Consider the following 25,627-nt stretch of genomic DNA (forward strand, 5'->3'; position numbering starts at 1 on the left):
GGGCACTGCTTTTCCAACGGCGGAAAAATCAGGGAATTTTGTTTTCTTGAAAAGCTGGGAACCGTGGGCAGGCCTGCATGATGGGTCAGCCAGGTTGCTTGGATTGTGCATCAACACAATATCGTCTAGTGGTAGAGGAAGATCTAGCAACACAATGTGAATGCATGCCTGGCTTTGAATAGCTGGAGTAATGAGTTGAGTGGACGAGCCACTCATTAAAAGACGTCTTATCCAGTCATTGGAATTGCATTGTGCGGATGCGCTCTTGTTTAGCGTGACCCTTTGCGGTGATATGGACGGATTGTCATGGCATGCATGCAACAGGATTTACTCAAATCAATACATTCAGTGTACATACTATTGTCTCCAACTGTTCATTTGGGTTGTACTTTATAATTCAGCATTTATTTCTAGAAAGGCAGCTATGGGATAATTATGATGCAACTTCTGTGAATTGCGATTTTTGTTGCCTTGTGACATAATCATGCATTTTTTTTATTTTGTACCATGCACATTTGCAAGAAAACCCTCTCATGACCTTTAGTTGACCTTAGTTAAAGTGCGTTGTGTTTTATAAATGAAATGAAAAACAAATACATGAAAATACATGTTTTATTGTTAGAAATACATGTAGACATGAAAATAATAATGAATTCATAAAGACATGCCTAGAACTGTTTCACCAGGATAATGCAAATCTTTAAAATTCAATAACTTTGTTATTTGTTATCCGATTTTGATCAAATTTTCAGCATTTTGCTCTGTGAATTTTACTCTATTGAGATATAAATATCTCTAGCCTGGACCATCCCTTTAAGTTAATTAGTTATTTATTGCTGTAACTTATTTCATCATAATGTAGACACATCATTTACACATGTATGAACAATTGTAACAATTATGCCATCATCAACCCACCTAATGAATATTCATGATGATGTGCATATTTCACAAAATATTGATAAACTTTAAAATTCAATAACTTTGTCCGATTTTGATGAAATTTTCAGCATTTTGCTCCGTGAATTTTTTCTATTTATTTACATGTAGATATAAATTTGTTCAGCCCAGACCTTGTCAGTTCATTTGACAATCAAATCATTCATACCTGACTGAGAGTAATTTCTGAAATCCTAGTTCGCTTCTTCATTAAAATACAATGAAAGAGCCAAGTAATTACTATATATATCTACATGTAGATGTAAAGTTTAATCATTTGACTTCCCAGGCCCGTATTCTCAAGTCAGGTTTAATTTAAACTAGGGTTAAAAGTTGTGGTTTAAATATGGATAGCCAATTGTTACATAAATCACTGACATTAGAAATATCATATTTCAGCTCATTTGGCTCTCAAATCATTCATACATGTAATTGTCTAGGAAAGATGATTGTCTTCACCATCGATGAGTCAGTAAAGAGCACAGTAAACATTAAAAACACATGATACAACTTTATAAAACTTTTGACACTTTTATAATTTCAGCAGTTAGACCGTGGTCTAAGACTAAGTTAAACCTGACTTCAAATACGGGCCTCAGAGTTTAGACCATGACCTATAAAGTAAAACCAGGCTTCTGAAATGGGCCGATCCATCATATCTGGAGTCGATTCTCAAGACTTTGTGTACATAGGACTGAAGCACGCCAGAATGTCTTTGATCTTATACGCCCACAGTCCCACTGGCCGATTATGACAGAAAACATTGGACTGTATATATATGAAGAGTTTAGTTGCAAAAGGGGTTAGGTCCACTTTGGATTATTCCGAGAAACACCATGTTTTTTATTCTCACTTAATGTGCACAATATTCTTATGAGAAACTAAATTGTCACGATGTATTACCCTATCAAGTGAACATAAAATTGGGTATAAAAGACATCTACCTGTCTTCAATTTTTTTCTATACATTGAAAAAAAAATCATTGTGGACCTAACCCCTTTTGCAAGTAAACTGAAATGAATCCAATCTCTTTTGATTTAATAAAAAAGTGGTTTTTCTTTGCCATTTTAGTTCACTTTTTAATAGGAATTTCAACTTTTATTGGTATCATCTTATGGAGCTACTAAAAATCTGACATAAAATTCAAATTTGATGAAAAATTGACCTAACCCCCTTTGCGAGCGAGCTCATCATATGTATACACAATCTATTGTTTGGCCAAGAAAGCTCCACCTTTGTGGCTCAAGGTGGAAAGTTTATTTTGGAAATTCTGCTAGTCCTTGCTACGTGGTTGTCATGGACTTGTTTTACCTGGAAAGCTATGCGCAGGGGAGTTGGAAAGAACCATGCCTTTTGAAAGTGGGACGGGACCCTTCTGCACTGGCTTGATGCTCAAATTATCCCTCATTTTTATATATAAATAATTGTACTTGCTTATATAGCGCTTAATACTTACTTTGTCAGAAGTCTCTAAGCGCTCTACAGTATACATGTATGTAGCATAATTACCCTTGCTTTAGCAGTGCAGCTGTTACGCGCGCTGCGTTTCAAGGAATAAATTCCTGCCAGGTACCCATTTACCTCACCTGGGTTGAGTGCTGCACATTGCAGATCAATTTCTTGCTGAAGGAAATTACGCCATGGTTGCGATTCGAACCCATGACCCTCTGTAGTGTAGTAATATTTTCTGATCAGGAAAGCTATTTTTCAGGTGTTTGAAAGCACCTTTTGGAAGTGGGACACAAACAAATTATCCCTTATTTTTTATCTTTCAAACTTTCCTGATAATTGACTTGTTTTACCTTGAAAGCTACAAATACATATATGTTAGGAGTTTGAAAGCACTTTTTGGAAGTGGGACAACTGTTTGAAAGACCCAAATCAGCCCGGGGGGGGGGGGGGGGCACCACTGACATATATTGGTAGTACATGTACAGGGACATGCCGCTTTGATGCCCCTCTTTTCAGGTAAAAAAGGTAAAACCGACGGCCGTCCATGCTGAGGGGATCGTTTGGTTTCCAATACTTGTTAAGGGTAGTGTTGCACATGCCAATCGTTGAGAGGTGCGTTCTCAGACTATGGAAAATACGTGTTTAGGATGCTTTTTGAGACCCCATGGTCCCGCATGGTATCCACTCGTCAATGGAAGTGCCCCCCCCTAGTCTCATCTTCCCTCTCTCTCTCCCTCTTCCCATATGCTTTTATTATTTTTTATTTCCCCATAATCTTGGTTTCCTCTCTCTATCTCTTCTTTTCTTACAAGTCTTTCTTTCTGTCCCCATATTTGATGGTTATACTTGAAATGAGCACTTGGTGCCCTAGTTGACATTCTGTTCAAATTGCAGCATCACAATTATTGACGTTTTTAATTGCTTCATCAATGAAAATACATGTATTACGCTTTAAAGTCTTTTTCAAATTTTTTTTTCATCCATGTCTTTTATGTGTAATTGATTGAATGTAGTTTTGCTTGTAATTTATCATTGTACTTTGCATAAAACTGTTGACTGGATTTTTCAGTCTTTGGACTGTTTTGCAATTTTTTCTACTACTACTACTACTACTACTATTACTACCACTTCCACAACTACTACTACTACTACTACTACTACTACTACTACTACATGTACTACTACTACTACTACTACTACTACTTCTACTACTACCCCCACAGAAATTTTCAAGCGTGCGACTAGCTTGCGCCCTGCTAGTCACATGCTAGTTACTAGCAAGCGGCACGCTTAAATTTCTGTAGGGGTACTAGTACTTCTACTACTACTACTACTACTACTGCAGTAAAGCAAGCAATTGATCATGGAGATGGTCGTTTAGCCCCCACATACCACCCAATGCCTTTGAATCTGTATAAGAGTTTTTTTTTCCAAACTGAAAGCAAAGGGGAAGTTCACCCTGACAAAATGTATACCCTGCATGCAATGTATCGGAAACATTAGAGAAAACAAATAATGAAAAATATTGGTGAATGTTTGAGGAAAATCCATCAAAGTTTAAGAAAGTTATTAGAAGTTTATTTTTTTGTATGTGTGAGGTCATACGTGTTTATGTGAGTGCAGCATTTCACGTGTCATAAATTGCACAACCCCCCCCAGTATAATGTCATTTTCTCCATAAATGTTTTGTATTGTACATGTACCTTCGGTAAATCAACGATTAAACGATAATTTCACACCCACTCCTGGCAGAAAAAATATTTTAGTCATCACAAATCACTGAAAAAAAAGAAATCCATGCACTTGATATTACATAAGAAACATGATCATACATGAGACAACTGCTTTTTTATGACATCCCAAATCCAATACTTGAAATTCTAATCCACTTAAGCTTTGGTGGATTTTTCTCAAACCTTTACCAGTATTTCTTTTTCTGTGGTATTTTTTTAACAACCATCTTTTGTGTCAGGATGAACTTCCCCTCTCATGATTATTAAATAGACAATAACAAAATTATGTTTTTTTTTTCTTTTGCAGGTCATCACTGGACACAAGGTTCACAGAATGACTGTCTCGTGATTTTCCAGGTTTGTGTAACCACCCCCCTTTTCATTCCCATCTTACGGTGTGATCAATGTACACAGCAACAACTGGTGTTAACCGGTGTACATAGAGGACCACACCAGTTATTTTACACCGGTGTTAAATTTGTGGTGTTAGTTTTACAACTATAGGTGTTATTAAACACCTATGGTTGTTACATTTACACTCTTTGGTGTTATGTTCATCTCTAGGGTGTTATTTTAACACCTCAGGGTGTGGTCCTCTATTAACACCAATTGGTGTCAGTTTTAACACCACAGTTTTTACAGTGTAGGTTTTCAATTGTAATGAGCATCATGAATCATGATTGAAAATGCTATTACAAAATGGGGATATAATGAGAAACAAAGGGTGTGTTCAATGTCCCCCGTTCCTGGTCGTAAAAGTAAACGTCCTTCAGATTGTGTTTCGGAGGAAAATTTGTACACCTAAAAATATGCATTTGGAAACGCTATCAGCTCAGATTTTAGCTGCTTTAGCATCGTGAATGCGGTGTTGAACACGTTGAGCTTTAAAGTGTCTTTAAATTTGCTCTTTTAGTGGAACCCTACACAAGCATGTGTCAGAATTGACCTCTCTTGTGGATCAATACTTTCTTTATGATTATTAAAAAGCCAATCACTTAAACATGCATGTGAATGATATGTGATAAACTTGGAAGTTTTTTTAAATCTCATCTCATTTTCATAATTTTCATTGGTCTTTCTTTTTGTAATTTTCTGACTTTAGAATTTGAAACCAATTGATGTGAGGGGCTATACAACCGTTCTGTGGTTAAACCAATCTCTTAATTATTGGATTGTGCTTAGTAAAGGTTATTGAAACTAGCCTATTTGAAAATATTGTTCATTTTGACTCATACCCTTTTTAGACAGGCTAAAATTTCCTTAACCCCGTACTATTGGTGGGGCTAAATGGCAATTTAGCCCCACCTATAGTACGGGGTTAAGCTTAGCCCACTTTCGTTTTACACAGCGTTTTTGCAAAGTGGGCTAACCCCACCTATAGTACGGGATTATTTGGCCCTGCAAAAAAGCAGGGTTATCCCACCAATTGCGGTGCTAAGAGCAATAGTACGGGGTTAAGATCGCATGTGTAAAACGAAAGTGGGCTAAGCTTAACCCCGTACTATAGGTGGGGCTAAATGGCAATTTGGCCCTACCTATAGTACGGGGTTAAGGAAATTAGCGTGTGTAAAAAGTGTACGAGTGAAGCACTTGTACTACGAATGATCGACAAAAACCACTAGTCCGGGGTTAGCGAGTTTCGTGTGTAAAAAGCAAGCATTCCTTATGCGGGGTTAGCAATAACAATTTGGCATGTGTGAAAAGGAAAAAAAATAGTACGGGGTTAAGGATAGTACGGGGTTAGCGATAGTCCGGGGTTAAGAAAATCCTGTGTAAAAAGGGCATGAGTGGAATTTCTGCAGTGCCCTTGTTAAGTTTGATCAGTGTCTTTTGTAACTGAGTTTATAATGAGAACGGGGTTCTGCTCCACTTTTACAATACCTGGGGCGTTGGGGCTGATGGATATTTCTTTTATCGCGTAATCGTATGATCAGATCGAAAATCAGCTTTTCAGTTGTCCTTTATCATTATGTTTCTCTTTCTGTCTTTTGTGAGGTTTACCAATTTCCACCTGCCATTTTGCCCTCGGTTCTTTCTTCTGGTATCAATCTCCTTGGGGATTTAGGGATTCGTTTAGATTTTTATCCTCTTGGCACAAAGCTATCAGAATTTTTAAAATATCGAGCTTCTTTCAGCATTGTAAGTGTGTGTTCAAGCAAAGATTTTCTACTGGAGAATTGTCCTTTTTAAATGAGATTTAAAACATGTTTGATTTAAGCAGTTTTTTTGGTGGATACGAAATCAAAACCTTCAAAATTCCATTATTGGAATGTCAGTTACCAGCATGGTCTTGGAAAAATTATCATAGCACCCAAAAGACAACAAATTGTTTAATATTATTGACACATCTTAACCTAGTTACGGAGATACAGGTATTCAAATTATCACTCTATCTACACAGGGACATGAGATATTTCAATTTTACTGAACACCCTGAAATTGTCCTTTGGCGTAATTTCAGTTACCGACACATTTTTGCTTGCTGATGCATGAAAAAAAGTGGTTGCATAGGAAAATTTAGTATCGGAGTATTCAGCAAGGTTCAGTTTATTAACTCTATCAAAAGCAAACTCCCATCATTTGTTGTTTTAGAGATACACACAATGAAAGGTGTGAAAACATTGTGCCGTGTAACATTGATCAGTTAACGTGAAAATGCCCATAAAATAATATGAAATAAACACTGGTACATGTAATGCACTGATTTTAAATCATGAGAAGATTCAAATGGTGTAGTGAAGAATAGTGGCATGAGGCGGTTTAAGAGTTACTGTATAAACTCTTGTCTGTACATAGTCATAGGAGATGAAAGGCATGGTATTCTCCAGATGCCAAATTAATGTCTGTAATTTGTCAGAGAAGTCAAGTGCAACTAATCCAATTTTAATTGCCTCTGCGATGCAAAGCTGTGTCTAATTTATGGACTTTCATGTTAAAGTGCTTCCCTGGGAAGATAGAAAGCACTCTTCTTTCCCCGTTTCTACAAAAAGTAAAACAGTTAAATCTAGTCTACCCTATCACCTATCAATTCGGTAGATTCACAATATGGTGTGCACACCCCCTATCTTTTGTGCATCGCGGATAGGCCAAATTTCACAATGCCTCATGGGAAAAAGTTGACATCTACGCACTAGCTAATGCATGCATATGATGCTGTGCTGGTCGACACGACTCGCCTGGCTTCCATGATACTATGCTGTTTATCAAGGTCCAGGAGGTGAGATAGAAATTTGCCGCATATTTCTTCGTGAAATTTAGACCATTTTTTTTTTGGTGAATTCTTCTTTCCCTTTTGCCATATGGTTTTCATTTTTGAAGCATCATGGTCTCATTGCAGTACACTAGCACTGTCTGTGCCTGCGGGCTATGTGGACCCTGAAGGTGTCACGCGTGTTAAATATTCCCCATAGACTTGTGTGTTAAAATGGCACTTTTTAAAAATTCATAAAAAATAAATGTGAAAAAAAATAGAGGGTGGAATGTTTACTACCATTGGATAGGATGTAATCTGACATTCCATATCTGACCAGGAAAGGGTACCGTAGCCAACTCATTTTAAAAATAAATCGCCATTCATGAAGATAACTATGAATGGATCAAATTCATCAACTGAAACAATAAAATAGCCCTAATTTATCCGCCAGTCAAAAAATAGTTCCAAGTCACTTATTTATCTTCCCAATTTGGGCGTAGGAAGTTCAGTAGTTACCAATTCTTGAATCAGTGTTAGATTTTGAATCATATTCATACACTTTTGTCAATCAGCAACATCAAATTGGAAAAAATTGGAATGGGTTGGGTCGAACGAATATCTTTAGCCCTCCTGATGTAATTAGGCTCATGGCACCTGAAGTTAGACAATTGGCCTGTCTGCTGCAACGAATAGATGGCGCACCATATTGTATGATCCACCAAATCGGTCTGTTCCTCTGAACTTTCCCTAAAGCCTCTGTTTCTCCCTTTTCAGGCCCCAAAAATATATTCTTTTCACAATGTGCTCCCCAAATCTGCAACTCAACCTTGCAACTTCAACAATGCCACGGATGATAATTTTTCCGATACTTTTTATTTCGAATTTCAGGGCTTATTGATAATTTCTGGGGTGACATTGACCGTATTTACATTTGATCGGCTCTTGGTTCAGAACCAAGAGCCGATGCAGAATCAGCTTTTGGTTTATCTTGCACTGCGTTTACACGCTGTTACAGCTCGCGGTTCAGAGCTGCGAGCCGATGCAAAAACCTGAAATGATATGCACACCAACAGTATACGTCATAATTAAGACAACGCTAGATCTGTGCGCTTACAATTACGTCACAATGGTAAAGGAAATTGCCGATGCAGAATCGGCTTTCTGTTTACACGTAGAAAAAAGCCGATTCTGCATCGGCTCGCGGTTCAGAACCTACTACTTTGGTGGTGCAAATTGCTGGTTCTGAACCGCGAGCCGATGCAATTAAATCGCATTTACACACTATGAAAAAGCAGATGCAAAAGTCGATTAAGTGTAAACACGGGTCCCATTCCCTTGTGTATTTTTTTCCCTGCCCCATATGCACTGTACATGTATCTGTGACCCAATTTGCGCATGATCAAAAGATTCTACGCATGATCAGAGGAAGGTCATTTGTACTAAAGTGACATGGTGGTTTAAAATCTAATGAGATAAGCACCAACTTTGATTTCTTGATTATTCATAATGTATATTCTTTAGAATTTTGGTTTTCATTTATACATCTACAAAAAAACAATAATGCGTCCACGAACGACTGGTATTTCACTGTTTGCCAAACATTGTGCAACATGCTATGATATGCATTCAAAGTAGAAATGCAACAAATGCCTTCATAAAGTGTTCATTGGTGTGGTATTCTAGTCACCTGGTAAATTCAATTTCTTCATCCTGCTATGTAAGGCAAGCTTATGTAATATCTTGCTTTGAAATCTGCTTATCATAATGAAAGAAGTGAACGGTCATTTGACCAAAATTGTCCATGAAGTAACTATGAACTGGTCTATCCTGGGAGCATCTAATCTCTTGATATAAAGGACAAGTCCACCCCAACAAAAACTTGATTTGAATAAAAAGAGAAAAATTCAACAAGCATAACACTGAAAATTTCATCGAAATCGGATGTAAAATAAGAAAGTTGTGGCATTTTAAAGTTTCACTTATTTTCAACAAAATAGTTATATGAACGAGCCAGTTACATCCAAATGAGAGAGTTGATGACATCACTCACTCACTATTTCTTTTGTATTTTATTATATGAAATATGAAATATTGTTATTTTCTCGTCATTGTCATGTGAAATGAAGTTTCATTCCTCCCTGAACACGTGGAATTCCATCAGTTTAACATGTTGTGCTTCAGGCAAGGAGGTCCTTATCGTCAAATTCGTAAAAATTGAAATATTGTAATAAGCAAAACTTTGAAATGTTTTACATCCGATTTTGATGAAATTTTCAGCATTGTGCTTGTCTGATTTTTCTCTATTGATTCAAATCAATATTTTTCTGAGGTGGACTTGACCTTTAATATAAAGCAGCCATTAACTCATTGTTACAGCATATGATGTTCCTTGCAGTATACTGTAAATTCTGAATGGTATTTGCAATGTTTATATTTTACATTTTGCTGACAAACAATATAACAGCTCGCTTTGTTGGAGGCGTGACACTGACATTGGCATTCGGAATGTGGATTTTGATTGAAATCATTGGAGGGTTTTTTTTATGGGGAAAATGGATGAATACCTTTTAAAACATTTATTTTTGACCTAGATGGGCTTTGATGCCCCCACCTACTTATACTGTACTGGATGACTGATCACCAAATAATTAGTAGGAAATTTCTACAAAGGACACATTCCATTACAACAGATTTCAGTTGATATCCGAAAGCGAATATTCGAAATATGTCAAGTTCATTCGGACGTGCATGTACATGCATCTGAAATGGTGAATTTTGACATTTAGTTCAATTGCTGTGTGTCCTTTGCATTGCTTTTAAAAAAGGATGTTCAACAATTGAAGCAACCTTAGGTTGCCTTCTATTCCGCCGTTGTGGTTTTCAAGATCTCTTACTTTGAATGTCGATAAGGACACGATCGTTCTTCAGAGCATGTAAGTAACCCCACTGAGATCATTCCCATAGCAACAAGACCACTTTACTTGAAATGGTTTTGGAAACCATTTCAGGAGATGGTGATGAGCATGCTAGCAAAGCGATCTTCTGAACTTGTTTAAAGGGATACAGCAGGCCGAGAATATATTTGTATCTCAACAAATAAAGGAAAATTCACAGAGCAAAATGCTGAAAATTTGATCAAAATCAAATTACAAATAACAAATTTATTGAATTGTAAAGATTTTTCCTGTAAAACAGTTCTAGGCATGTTGTCTCTATGAATATTCATTAGGTGGGCTGATGATGTCATATCCCCACTTCTTATCTTGTATTTTTATTACAGTATATGAAATTAGGTTTATTCACATGTTTTCTACCAAGAACTCATTTACACATGTATGAATGAATGGAACAGTTATGTTTTCATGTAATAACATAAGAAAAAAGGAAAGTGGGGATGTGACACCATCAGCCCACCTAACAAATATTCATGATGTGCATATAACTGTTTTCATAAATTATTGATAAATTTGAAATTCAATAACTTTGTTATCTGATTTTGATAAAATTTTGCACTGTGAATTTTTCTCTGTTTATAATTATATAGATATGATTATTTACAGCCCGGACAATCTTTAAAGGGAAACCATTTCCTTTCAGCAAATTTCCTGGTCACTTAGAAATGATTTGTCTGCAGCCATTCAGTCATATACGGCTAAAGCAGTACTATCTAAGAGTTGTATTTTTGTCTTTGAATATGGCATGCCTTCATGTACATGTAAGCCTATGTGTAGAATTTAGATACTCGCAATGCCGTTTAGATTTATTTCAGACATTTAATCATAAAGAGGAAATCCCCCAGCACACAAAACACCATGTACATACTTCAAAGAAGAAAAAAAATTGTGTTTGAAAAAGAGAGAGATAAGACGGAAACATAATACAACTGAAAATGTTCACACTGAACTATAGAATGAGGGACAAAGCATGGGGCTGAAAGAGAGAGAGAGAGAGAGACAGAGAAAGTAACATAAATGAGGTTAAAGCATGGGTGTCATCTCCAAAGTAATGTATATTGGGTCTTTCATTTGGGTTTATCCGGGAGAGAGAGAGAAAGTGATGGAGAAAAAGAGAGATGAGAGACAATGTGAGAAAGAAATCAAATATAGTTTGAAAAGGGGGAGAGAGAGAGCGAGAGAGTGCAAATAATACACTGACAGTTTAAGAATGGCGAGAGTGTTTCAGATGCGATTATCTTGTGGAGGATTTCAGTTTGGAAATAATGCCCATGATAAGTCTGGCAAGTGGTGGAAACGGCCCTTCACAATGGGTTGAATAGGTAAATCTGTGCTGACTCTTGGGGGCGAATCCCATTGATGTGGAGAGAGCCCCCATTGTTCAAAGGTATGCCTAGGGGACAATAGTTTATGGAGGAATACAGAGGGGTTTTTGTTATTGTGAGTTTATCCCTGTCCTGTGAGTGGAAGAGGGTGTCTTTAATGTGTGTGTGTGTGTATCTTGCTAGTGGGAGAGGGTGTTCATAATGTGTGTGTGTATCTTGCAAGTGGGAGAGGGTTCCATAATGTGTGTGTGTGTATCCTGGTAGTGGAAGAGAGTGTTCGTAATGTGTGTGTGTATCTTGCAAGTGGGAGAGGGTGTTCATAATGTGTGTGTGTATCTTGTGAGTGGGAGAGGGTTCCATAATGTGTGTATCCTGGTAGTGGAAAAGATTGTTCGTAATGTGTGTGTGTGTATCTTGCGAGTGGGAGAGGGTGTTCATAATGTGTGTGTCTTTATCATGTGAGTGAGAGGGAAGGGTCCTCATAATGTGTTTGTTTATCCCGGTAGTGGAAGAGAGTGTTTATAATGTGTGTGTGTATCTTGCGAGTGGGAGAGGGTGTTCGTAATGTGTGTGTATTTTGTGAGTGGAAGAGGGTGTTCAGAATGTGTGTGTGTGTATCTTGTGAATGGGAGAGGGTGTCCATAATGTGTGTGTGTGTATCTTGCGAGTGGGAGAGAGTTCATAATGTGTGTGTGTATCTTGCGAGTGGGAGAGGGTGTTCATAATGAGTGTGTGTGTGTATCTTGCGAGTGGGAGAGAGTTCATAATGTGTGTGTGTATCTTGCGAGTGGAAGAGGGTGTTCATAATGAGTGTGTATCTTGCGAGTGGGAGAGAGTTCATAATGTGAGTGTGTATCTTGCGAGTGGGAGACGGAGTTCATAATGTGTGTGTGTATCTTGCGAGTGGGAGAGAGTTCATAATGTGTGTGTGTATCTTGCGAGTGGAAGAGGGTGTTCATAATGTGTGTGTGTATCTTGCGAGTGGGAGAGGGTGTTTATAATGTGTGTGTATATCTTGCGAGTGGGAGAGGGTGTACACAAATTGTTCGTGTGTGTATCCATGCAGGGAGCAGAAGAGAATGCTCATAATGTGTGTGTGTATTCAGCGAGCAGAAGAGGGTGTTCATAATGTGTGTGTGTATCATGCGAGTGGGAGAGGGTGTCAATAATGTGTGTGTATCCTGGGAGTGATGGAAGAGCGTTTCATGATGTTGATGTTTGTATTCTGGGAGCAGAAGAGGGTGTTCATAATGTGTGTATCCTGGGGTGAAAGAGGGTGTTCATATTGTGTGTGTGTCTCTTTTTGAGGTTTTACAGACCTATGGATCAGTCTTATGATTTTCACCTCCACGTGCCTATAAAGTCGAATCTGTCGAGTACAGAAATCTTTTTGACTGTAGTTACAATTTGACTTCAGTATACCTAACTAAAGATAATTTGATGTACAGCAATGCCCCTGCCTCATTTCATAATCCAATGAAAGTGTTTTTTTTTCTTCTGTGGTAGGCCCCAACTAGTCTGCTGGGCAAACCCTTCACTCCAGTTAAGGGTCTGAATGTGCAGCCTACTCATGTGTACTAAAGGCAGAACAGCAAGTATTGTATGTGCTAGTCTTTGCGTGGAGGCACACTTGTTGATCAAAGTTTCAATCAGGGTCTGTGCTTGCAGACTAGGCCTCGACCCCCTTTCCATGTACAAGTATATGAATTAGAAGAAATGTTTTGTGAAATCATTCAGTCTCCAACCAATTTCAAGAAAATTTTTTGTGGTACACCAATTTAATTGTTGATTGATGAAGAACAAGTGTATGTGTGTGTGTGTATGTGGGGGGGGGGGGGGAAGAGAACCACAAAATAGATTATTGTTGTGGTCAAAATCGGTTCATCACCTTGCAATAACATATTTTTTCTTCGTTCCATTTGCATCATTCATTAAAAAGTTCCATTCATACAAGGCAATATTTGAAAGCAAACCTGAACCTTGCGCAACATGATGAAATGTTGGTGTGAAGGGCTTGAATGAGAAATCTTCAAAGTAGTGAAATCAGATTAAATTCTGGAAATCGGGGCTCCTGAACACAAAGCATAATGATTGATCGCATGCTTGAGTTTTACGTTTGATTGAATATTGTAGTCAATGCAATCGATTGTGAAAATCTGCTCTACGATCATTGCTAAAAGCTCTGTGTTACGGGCTCCAGGAAATACAATTGCACTGGTGAATTTGTCACGGAAATGTCCGAAAGAGCCCTTGGAAACCCCTTTGGGCTTAATGCAATACAACTTTTTCGGCTAATAGTATCACATCTATTTTTGTATTCACCTTCTTGGTTGACTATACAACGATTTTGAATAATCTGAATGGGGATACATGCAGTGGGTTAAATCATTCGTAAGACTTTTTAGGATGCGACCTGTGGTTAAGATGTATACTGAATCCGTGAACCCATTCAAGACAAAGTAACCAGCTTTTCTGATCTGATTTGGCTCAATAAATTTGGTGCACTGTACTGAAAAAAGAGACATGAGAACCCTTAACGAAAGGTGGTTTCAGACCGCCTCGAAGTTCGTCAGTTCCAGGTATTCTCTGATCGGGAAATTTACCCCGATCAGAAAATTTCAGGTATTTTGGTAATGTGGAAGCAAAACTACGCGTAATTACCCCAAAAGAAAATACCCGCTAAATAGTAGGTACTTGGCGAAATTACGAGAACTTTCGCGGGGATTTTCCCAAGGTCACAGGTATTTTGGCAATGTGAAAGCAAATTACGGGAACTTTTAGCCCAGCGTGTCGTTGGGCGTGGTTGCATGGGTGGCTGCTGGGCTAGTGATTTTTTTTAATTTCGCGTCTTGCCTTCTTATCAGATCATACTACGCATGTTCGTAACTTTGGGAACTTATTCCGAAGGATGTGTTTCGGGGCGGTGTGAATGCAGGAATAATTAACGGGTATTTTTAAGCCTTAAAAAAGTTCTCATAATTTAACGGGGATTCTTGTGATCGAGAGGTGGTTGGAAACCACGTAAAGAGTGTGGGAAAAGGAAAATCCATGCATATCCAAGTGTTAAAGGTATTATTTAACTTTGTGAGCAGTCAATAAAAAAAATTCTCAAACCAAGATGAAACATGTGTACAAGTACATGTATTAGAACTAAAAAACCCTGAAAACAACCATTATGGAGAATGTTAAGCTAAAAATACAAGGCAAACCCCTTTTTTTGTAATTAGGCGTCTTAAAGACGCTTAAATAGAACACACAAGTGTATGGGATGAAATTAAGATGGTGTTTCCGGTCACGTTATATTTCACTTTTTGAAGCACTAAATAATGATTTTCGAACGTGATTTTTGTCTTGGCTTCATATTTGTAACATATCACAGACACAGGTGACATGTATGACCTTCTAGCTCAGATTTTTTAAAAATCAAATCAATGTTAGCAAATCACTTTAACTGTGCCATTTTTATTTTGTTATTTGCAGGGCAAAAGGTGGGAAGCCCCCCCCCCCATCCATTCAAGTAATAAAAAGAAATATTTCTGAATGCCATCAACGATCGGAATACATGTATATTTTGATTACTCAAATATCCTAAAATTCATCTGATTCCTGTGTATAATAAAGCTGAAATACAATCACACTGAAGATCGCAACCACAGATAGGCACATGTGGGACAGTGTATTATTATTGCTGGAATAAAGACCCGACGGAAGTGACCGAATCCGTGCTTATTTTGCTCAGCAATTATTTCTCAGCAATTACAAAGTTTCATCCAGAATCCTTTGGCACATATTTTTTTGATTCATACAAACAGACACTTTGGTGGTCACTATATTATACCCCTTTCATAAACCCAATTATGCGGCTAATAGCAGCATAATTTGGTCATAAAATTGGAGGAGGACAAGAGTTATCCGCATTATTTTAATGCTGCTATTATCCGCATAATAGCAGCATCAGGACAAGATTTTGAGTTTATGAACGCATTTCCAAATAATGCGGATAATTGCCATGGTGCGGTCACAAGGTCACCCTTTTCCAACACAACCGCATCGGAGGGGGCATGTCCAGTTGTCATGACGATTATCCGCCTTTTTAAGGACGGGCGCTCGTAAAAACAATGCGGCTTATTTTCGGAGTTTGTGAACGCAATTTTTATTGAATTATCCGCATTACTCTTAGGCGGCTAATTGGAGGATGGGTTTATGAAAAGGGTATTAGTTTCTGTAAAAAGGTCATTTTGAGATTGTTACCAGAACTTGAATTTATCTTTTAGTTGCCAATTTACCACTCAAAACTTGTTGCACTGATTTTGTTACCCCATGGGTTGGGCTGGCAGTGATAGTCACTGTCTCTCCCCAGGAGGGTCAGTCTTCATCAGCTATTTTATTTTGAAAGTTGTCATGCCATTTCTAATTAGTACATTATTTTGATTAGAAAAATCATGCAAATAAATCATGTAATAAAGATCTATAAACTGATTAGGGCATTAATAGTGAGATGCACCTCCCCCTCCCCTCCTTAGAAAAGAAGATACCCCAAATATAAAATTAGCAGCCTATTTGAGGGTTGATAACCCTTCATACCTTTTATATTTTTTATTGATTTAATATATTTGTCAATTTTTATTGAGGAGGGTGTAAATTATATTCTAAAGCCACCTGTGATGCCCCCTGAAAATCGCAGAGGAATCCATCCTTTGAGATCGTTGCATATGTCAACTAGGTGTAAGGCTGATGGAGACATGGCTAGGGTGTACACTGTATTATCTCATGCAACCTTGTTTCATGCTCGGTTAAATCTCAGACAATAGACCAGCATTCCCTGTCTTCTCAAACAATATTTCACCCTCTATCTAAGTCCCACAATACATGGTGCATTAGTGAGTCAGTCTATGGAGATTCTCAGGAATGCGCTTCAATGTACATGACTACATGTACTTTTTATTCTAAAAGTTGAAATCTATACTTCTCTCATTTTTACATCGATGCATGATCAGGCTAGCTTGTTATTAAAGTCGCAATGTTTCATCATGATATAACTCCACCCGCCTCCTTTTAACAGATTTTTAGATTTGTTGTTAACGATTTCTGTGTGATTTGCACATCTGTGTTTGATTAGACTGAATTGTTGTCATTGCTGCAGTGCCTGATCGAGATTCCACATTCCTTGGAAACTGTAATTCTGTAGTTTTCATCTTGACAAGGGTCAGACTGACTCGTTATCAAGTGCAAGTGCAAGTGCCCCCTCCCTGATCCTGCATGTGTTGGAAACTCTACTTCTGTAACTTTCAATCCATGCTTGACCAGACTGTCTGGTTACCAATGCTGCAACACCTGACCATGATGTACGTGTAAGTGGAACCGGCTCTTTTCCACAGATTCCGCATTTGTTGGAAACCATTTCTGTGTCTTGCTGTCATAGGTAAAACATTTGATCGCGAAAGACATGCATCCATCTCCTTGTTTTTATTGAATTCCGTATTTGTCAACAGCTTCCGCCTCTGACATGGTTCAATTAGCCTAACTATCATTTTCCTGGAATATATGTACATTTGTTTACCTAAATTTAAATAGTTTCAACCCAATTAGATGCTATTTGATCAACATTTGCTTGACTTGTTTAAAGTTAAACGCTTGGACAAATGGTTGGATAAAGGAAAGCTCACCAGGATATAAAGGTACGTTGCTTAAACCTCTTCTTCCTGCTAGTCATGGCAGTTTGCAGAATTTTCTGTATGGCTTGTGCCTTGTTTCCATGTTGTGACTGCCAAAACCTATATGTAGATCCTTTCTGCATGTTTTACTAGTAAATCAAAATAAGATAACAATTTTTCAAAATGATCAGACTAAATTATTCATGATTAAAGCACTGAATTAAGCAATAATTAGACTTTCTGCGAATTTATATCTAAAAAGTAGATTTTGCCGTTGCTATGTTAGACCATACTTGATCATGAGTTCCGATTCTCTAAATTGAAGTAAGAAAACGCACAAATATTGCTCTTAATCGTCAACTTAGACACCAGTAGCTCTCTGAATAATTATAAAAAGCTCACAGAAAACAAATTGAGGAATTCACAGAATTTTATTGCTATATAATTTGTTTTTCGGTCAAATTTTTTGGATTCTGAAAACAAGTAAAGCCAGGAAAATCAAATCATGAATAAGTAAAGATCTGTTGGCAGTGTTTAGCATAAGTGCTTTCAAACTTTTATATACAAACTTTTTACAACTTTATAAACTTGTTTAACACACACAAAAAGATGCTTTGATAATTATCACTCTGTGTTTCCAGTAGGAGAGCAAAGAAGAGTTTAATTACCATGATTACAAACTGATTAGTGATTTCTTATTTTTTTAAGAGAATGCTTGCTTTTGCTCTGTAGTCGACTCTTTTTAAAAGCCAAGTCCACCCCAGATTTTTTTTTAATGAATTGAAAAAAATCCAACATGCACAGCACTGATATGTCATCAAAATCGGATGTAAAATAAGAAAGTTATAACATTTTAAAGTTTTGATTATTTTTCACAAAAGAGTTTTATACACAACTAAGTGAAATGCAAATGAGAGAGTCAATGATAGCCCTCATTACTTTGTTTTTTTTTACAATATTTTATTTTTTTGCATATTTGACAATAAGAGCCAACTTATATGTACCATAAAATCAATGTTACTCCACACGTTCAGGGAATTTTGACTAAAACTTTGTTTCACATGACATTGAGAAAATTCGAAAATTTCTTATTTGTAATAAAGTACAAAAGAAATCAGTTGTGAGTGAGTGACATCATTAGTCCCTTTATTCGCACACCGACCAAGATGCATGTGCTAATAATTGTTTTGTGAAATCAAGCAAAAGTTACAAGTTACACTTTTGGAACTTTCTTTTTACATCCAATTTTGATGAAATATTCAGTGTTAAAGTTTGTTGGATCGTTCTCTTTTTGTTCAAATCAACTTCTTATTGGGGTGGACTTGCCCTTTAAAAATAAGTATTATGCAGTTGTATAGAGAGATAATTGGTTCCTGTGATTCAGTGCTTAAAATATTTCAAATAAAACCAAAGGTTCTTCATGTGTGCTCATCTCACTTGAAAAGACCGAAGCTGTCCCAAAATGAATAGACTTCAGAAATTCTTTATAAAGACATTTTGTTCACAAGGTCATTTTTAAGCTGATCCGAAAAAGTAAATACAAATGGCAAATTTCATCCGCTACGTCATTAGATTTGTTCATTTACCTATAACGGCTTAAGAAGTCCCTTTTTCTTGTAGTCATGCAATGAATATGATAAAGGGTCTGTTCCCATAAAATACAAACATCAATTGAAAATAATATCTTTTATTTTGTTTTCAGATGTTAATGTTTACAATAATTTGGTAGTAGATCATATCTGTTTAGAATGATTTTTAGTACATTTCTATAATACATTCCAAACAAAAACAATATGTTATGCTTGTTATGTATTATGGAAATGGTATTATAGGAATGTATGCATGACAAACAAAATAATCAAAGTAAATGCCATGAAAGAAGTAAATGAATACAAAATAGAAATCACAGTGTATGTTTGAGTCAAAATCTACACACGCCAGCCCTCCTTTAATAGAATATGGCAGTAGGAACAAGCCTTCTTCCTCACTAAAGGATATTTGAGAAGATAATAAAAGATCGAGGTGCTACTTGTTGGTTAGGCCCGCCCGGCCAAAGTACGATGGCCGCCCTTTGGCCGTCATTGTTTGCTTTTGATAACGCCATACCGACACCATAATGTACTATCTATAGAAACTTCTCACTTGTAGAAGTTTAATTATAAGCAAGATGAATGGAATACTTGAATATTTGTTCTTTGATGTACAGATACCAAGATACTTTGTCCATTAAAAACATACATTTAAATGCCAGTAAACAAAATATAAATTCAAACAAAATCCAAAACAATCACCACCAAAGTGTTAAGAAAAATATGTGCCAAATTATTTTGTTAGGAAAAAAGTGTTATTTCTAAGAAATCGACAACACAAACGTGGCATTTCATCGAGATGTTGGATCTTTCTCCAATCAGCAATGGTACATTGTCCCACATGTGCTTATCTGTGTTGGGGATCTCCAGAGTGGTTGTCTTTTCAGCCTAGATAAGTTCACTGTGGCAATTCTAGATCTACCAGGACTGAGTGACAATTCAACCAGTGCTAAGTGCAACAAAATCAATTTATCTCTAAATCTAATATATGAATGTACATTTATTACCAGTAGGGAATCATGGCATAAACTACACAATAACATACTTATTGAACACCATTTTTGTAGGTGAATTTCATTTCTTTGTTTGAACACAACCTTGGCTTATAAACTGATGTGAATGTATGTGGAAATGAATATCAACTTCGCAGACATGAGAATGTGGGAAATTTTGTCAAAATTGTTGACCTTGATCGATCTATACAATGTTATGATTGCCTAGCAGTGGAGAATGGCATCTCTTCTCTTTAATTTTCCCCTCCGTTAAGCCCAATGTGGGTTGAATGAAAATGAATGTTTACCTGTTTTTATTCTTGGAGAATGTGGTGATCTCGAGTTCTGTTTAAATCGTCTGCAAGACACCATGTGGTCTGTTGACGATTTCTACAAGATATTATGAAATACAGAAATTAATATTTCCTTTCAGTTTTACCAGAATGGTCTTAATACAAGTCCATGTAGATCACAACAGGTCTACATACATGTATGTATGCACTTTACAATTCATAAAAAGGATGACTTTCCTTGTCTTTCCTACTTTTTGTAATTTGTAATCCAATGAATTCCCATTGTAAATTAACAAATTTTCTAACTTCAATTTTCCATTCAGGTGAATGTTCCGAATGTAAAACGATCAATGCAACAAAGGAAGAAAAAAAGGGTGATTTGATTTTAAAGATTGAAAAGTTGATGAAATAATGAAGACTAGAAATAAATGGGTTAGGTTATTTCACATCTTCAGCTTATGTATTTGAAGGTTGGTGGTTTTACACTCTGTGTATGGGTCAGATGCACTTCTTACAGTGGGGTACCCCAAGGGTCTAATCTGGGTCCTAATTATGTATGGACAAAAGACAAATTTATTGTGTCACTAAAACTCTGATTTCACATCTTCAGCGGATGTACTGTATGTGCGGGTTGAGTGTTAACAGATTTGTATCAAACAGATATGTTTACATCAGGGCTTCCCCAAGGATCATTTCTGGGTCCTCTTGTTTCTGATGAAAGGCAATGATTTCTCACTAAGGGATAAACTACATTGGTTTATAGTTAGTTCACATCTACATTTGATGTGTGAGTTTCAGTTTTGCAGATGTTTTCAAAGTTTTAGATTGACCTTTTAAATCAATTTCAAGTCGTAGATAGATAACTTCCCCTTCAATCGGTTTACTTCAGAAGAATTAGAAATAATTTTGATTTGTTTGTGACACTTGAACAGTTTAATACCCTTTTTCAATATTATACAGTACTTATAGAAGGATACTATGTGTATTCACTTCTTGCACCACTGTGAAAAGTTTGTCATAAATCATTCTCAATACTATTACCTGGCTGTCTTACTTTTTTTGTGACTTGCCCATTCCTCACCTGCGCAGGAAATATGAATCAAAAGCATTCCCACCAGCTTGCCACTAACACCACCAAGAGTAATCAATTAACTTGATTTGGAATTATGCGAGGGATTATACAATAAAAAATCATCTCTTTGGAATGTCAAGAATGTGGCTGCAATCGTAATATTTATGAAATAATTTCACCACAACAATATGCCTATGGATACGTGAAGACATGTTTTCTCAGTCAAGCATGTAACGGTGTTTTTTCTGGCATTGTGTTATACCAACTGAAATGTTAAGCAGTTGTTAAGCACTGCTCAAGAGGAATATCACTTTGAATGAAAAGAGGGATCGGAAGTAGTATTTGTTTTAAGATATTTTTTGTGGTAAAGTTTAACTTTAAATAGTGCAATAGCTATCTTGTGAGAGGTCCTGTGTGCCAAAAGACACTTGAAGGTAAAAGAAGGTACTTCCAACAAAAAATAATTAAAGTATTTTAAAGAGAAATGCCAGTAGTTGCAGTAAACACTGATTTCATGAGAAAGTCTGTAAAACAATGCTTAATTGTCAGTATATCATCGAGGATCTAGATCTGGTACAGTTACATAAACTGAACTTTGTGAAATCTTGAAATCTACGCTGAAAAATGTTCACACTGAAGATAACCAACACAGATAGGCACACGTGGGACAGTGTATTATTATTGCTGGAATAAAGACCCGACGGAAGTGACCGAATCCGCGCTTATTTTGCTGATTTCTCTGCAATTACACAATTTCTTCCAGAATCCTTTGGCACATATTTTTTATTCATACAAACAGACACTTGGGTGGTCATTATATTAGATTCTGTAAAAAGTCATTTTCAGATCGTTACCAAAACTGGAATTTATCTTTAAGTCAAGATTAATTGTCACCATATTACAATACATATCTATTAATGTAGACTTACCTTTGAGAAAACATGGAATCATACAAGTAGCTCAAAACCGATAATTCTGATGATCACTAACACAGAAAAGTGGATGTGTGAATGTATATGCTTGGAAAAATACCTGACATTTGATGGAATTCCATCAAATGTCAAATTCTTATTTTACTCAATTCTCATCAATTACACATTTTTTGTTTGTGCCATTTGCCACATATTTCTTAATTTTTACATTTGATGGGATTCCTTAAAATGTCAAATTCTTATTTTACTCATTTCTCATCAATTACACATTTTTTTTCAAGATCCATTTGCCACATATTTTTTTCAATTTATACACTGTAAATACAAACACTTGGGTGGTAATTTTATCGGATTCTGTTTGAACTCATTTTGAGATCGTACCACAACTGGTAATTATCTTTAAGACAATTTTATCAGGAGTTGCGATGTTTTTCTTTATAGAATGACACTTCACTGAAACCCGTCAAAACACAATTATTGCAGATATTTGAAATATGCACCACATCCTCTGTTCATATTGAACCATTTGTTTGGCATGTCATTCCACTCCAACATCAAAATTAACAATGCTCTTCATTCTGCATTCAAACTCACAATCTGCAAGAAATAGGTAATATGCGAGTCGCCACGGCAACTGGTAAAGATCAACACCCAGGAAATTGACCTAATGAATTGCGCAAAAATTGCTCAGCAAATACAACAAGAATGAAGCTCGATTATGGCGAGATGAACTGGCCTTCTGTATTGAAACGACACACAAAGCTGTTTGGAATTGGACTATCTATAGAAATTGTGATAAAGGCAAACAATTTTTTGGCATACATAGAATTCCTGGACTATTCTCTACATTGAAATGGAAAGGAGAGGGGCTTATCAAGGGGGAAGTACAGGGATGGCACCACTCCGGGGCATATCATCAGGTCATCTGTAGGGGTTTAGATGGGTGCAGCTAGGGGATGGTTGATGAGACCCCCTTTTTTTACTTGATTATCATAATAATAATAATAATAGCCAATTTTTATGTAGCGCTTTTCCCAGAACTGCTCAAAGCACTTTATAGCGTATTATTACCGGGGTCATTGGATTCATTTCGATCTGGCACGAAAAGTGCGCAATGTCCACTCCATGGGGAGCATTCCTTGCATTCATCGCAGCCTCATTATGGCGCTGGCAAATTCAAACATACAATATCTTTCATCAGAATATCGATTTAAGCCACTCTATCCCAAACGTTACATACTCTTTATTTCCAATCATTCTACTCTGGAATATTTGCATCAGGATCCTTACCAAAGACATGTCCACTTCTTTTCCTGCAAGTACCCTGCAAGGTTTGTTTTTTTGCACTAATTCTAAGCTATCATAGACAAAGCAATGGGGAATGTCACAGGAAAAGTGCTGCAAAAGACGCTTACATGTACCTTCTTCCTGAAATGGATTCCGGTAAAGGACTTATGGTATTCCCCAACCCACACTCACATACACTCATGTGTGCCACAGCTGAGAGAGAAATTAGAGTTGGTAGTTATGTATTTTGTTAGGTTTCATATGAAGGAGCCCCTAGATCTATCTTTTTATGGAGATTAAGAGATGGACAGGCGTGATTGTCCTCTAGAAGCCTTTCTATCAACCACAGAGGGTCGGTTCCTTCAATTCTGCCAAAATAACAAATTTTCACTAAAAGCCAAGCTACTGTCATAACTCATTTTCGCATACATTCGTAATTCTGAAGGTTCGTTATTTGGAAGGTATTTCCGGAGGTTCGTTAGTCCGAAAACGAAATGAGGTTTGTAATTTCGAAGGTTCGTTAGGTCGAAAAAAAGTGAGGTTCTTAATTCCGAAGGTTCGTTAATCCGAAAACAAAATATGGTTCGTTGTTCCGAAGGTTTGTTAATCCGAAAACGAAATGATTAACGAACCTTATTTCATTTTCAGAGTAATGAACCTTCGGAGCAACAAACCTTATTTCGTTTTCGGATTAACAAACCTTCGGAACAACGAACCATATTTCGTTTTCGGATTAACGAACCTTCGGAACATCAAACCTTATTTTGTTTTGCATTATCGAACCTTCGGAATAACGCCACAAATGTTCGGATTAACGAACCCTTTTATGTTTTTGGATTAACGAACATCAAGGTTTAGGCAATTTACGTGTTTCGGAATTACGAACCTTCAGAATTATAAAGAACCTTCAGTATCACGAACCTTCAGAATTACGAAGTGTAATCACTCATTGAAATTTGTTATGATAGAAACTGTGGATTTGTCATATTAAAGTATTTATGCAACAGATACTCCCCAGATCCATATTCTATCAAAGCTTAGATTTTTAGTCAATGTAATTGTTTCCTAAAAAAAATTTTCAGTCCATTGCTGTGATTTGTGTTCGGGATCTCCGGTTCCCGTACACTTCAATTGAATATTCATATTCACACCTCCATGTCATAAGCCAGCCCATCCAATCTCCTTATTTTTTTTCCAAGATTTAAACCCAAACCCCCAAAATAAAAATATGAAATAACTAAAGAATTGAAAATGATCAACTGGGTGAGCTCCCCTACATGTGCACCCAACCCGGAGCCTCCCTACATGGTTTTATGAACAATTCTTTGAAAAATAGAGAAACGCAACCTTGTCATTTTATTCAAAGCGCTTTATGAATTGTTATGAAATTCCTTGACACGGTGCATTGGTTATCCCATAATACACCCATGGATGAACCAGTGCTTAGGAATGGCGAAGCGTATTAATAGCCGTATTGTGAAAGATCCCATGTGACCTATTGCTGTTTACAATTATGATCTGGGTCTGTTCAGACTTCCTAGTGAATCGTGATAATAACGATAATAATCATAGGTCCAAATAGAGCACACATGACTAATTCAGACCCCCATCACAGCTCATCAAAAATCAATCCCTCAATTTTTTTTTTTAATCAAGTACTAGTATTCATTCACAAGCTTGCGTTCATTTAGTATTTAAATTTGATATCGACAATTTTGGTGTTTGCAATCATTGCCTTTTGGGCAATCATTTGAATTAAATTGATCATTGCATTCTGGCAAGCATATACAAGGCAATCATTGCAATTTGAAGTCATTTGATGTTGTCAGTCATTGTTTTCCATTTCAATTTAGAATCACTGTATTGGCAATCATTGTGTTTTGTAGGATTCATTTGCCAAGTATTGGCAATCACTGCATGTTGTCAACCCGGGGGGGGGGGGGGGGGGGGCACTCAGTATATAATGCATAGTGGGTATGTGCCGTGGAGGGGACCCCCATTTTCACACTCAAATTTCCGTTCCAAGGCATAGCATTTTTGCCTTGTTGAGAAAAAGAACAAAGAAAGCCGATCCAAGGCATAGCATTTTCTTCTTATCGAGAAAAAAGAAGAGAGAAATCCGCTCCAAAGCTTCGCATATTTTTCGTTACGCCGCTCCGATCGCATTGAATGAGCTGCAATTTTGGTGAAAAGCGGCCGCAGAGCTCCCCG

At 36.9% G+C, this 25,627-nt stretch overlaps 1 protein-coding gene across 1 annotated transcript in view; it reads left to right on the forward strand.

Moving 5' to 3' along the window:
* The first annotated feature begins 16,954 nt into the window (after window positions 1–16,954).
* LOC121417258 (epidermal growth factor receptor kinase substrate 8-like protein 2) overlaps window positions 16,955–25,627 on the forward strand; it is a 62,476-nt gene continuing 53,803 nt past the window's right edge. The window contains 1 exon segment of the mRNA XM_041610895.1: window positions 16,955–17,275. The gene's annotated coding sequence lies outside the window, so the exon portion shown is untranslated.

Source organism: Lytechinus variegatus, chromosome 6 (genome assembly GCF_018143015.1).
Source record: "Lytechinus variegatus isolate NC3 chromosome 6, Lvar_3.0, whole genome shotgun sequence".
In the NCBI taxonomy this organism is placed as follows: domain Eukaryota; kingdom Metazoa; phylum Echinodermata; class Echinoidea; order Temnopleuroida; family Toxopneustidae; genus Lytechinus; species Lytechinus variegatus.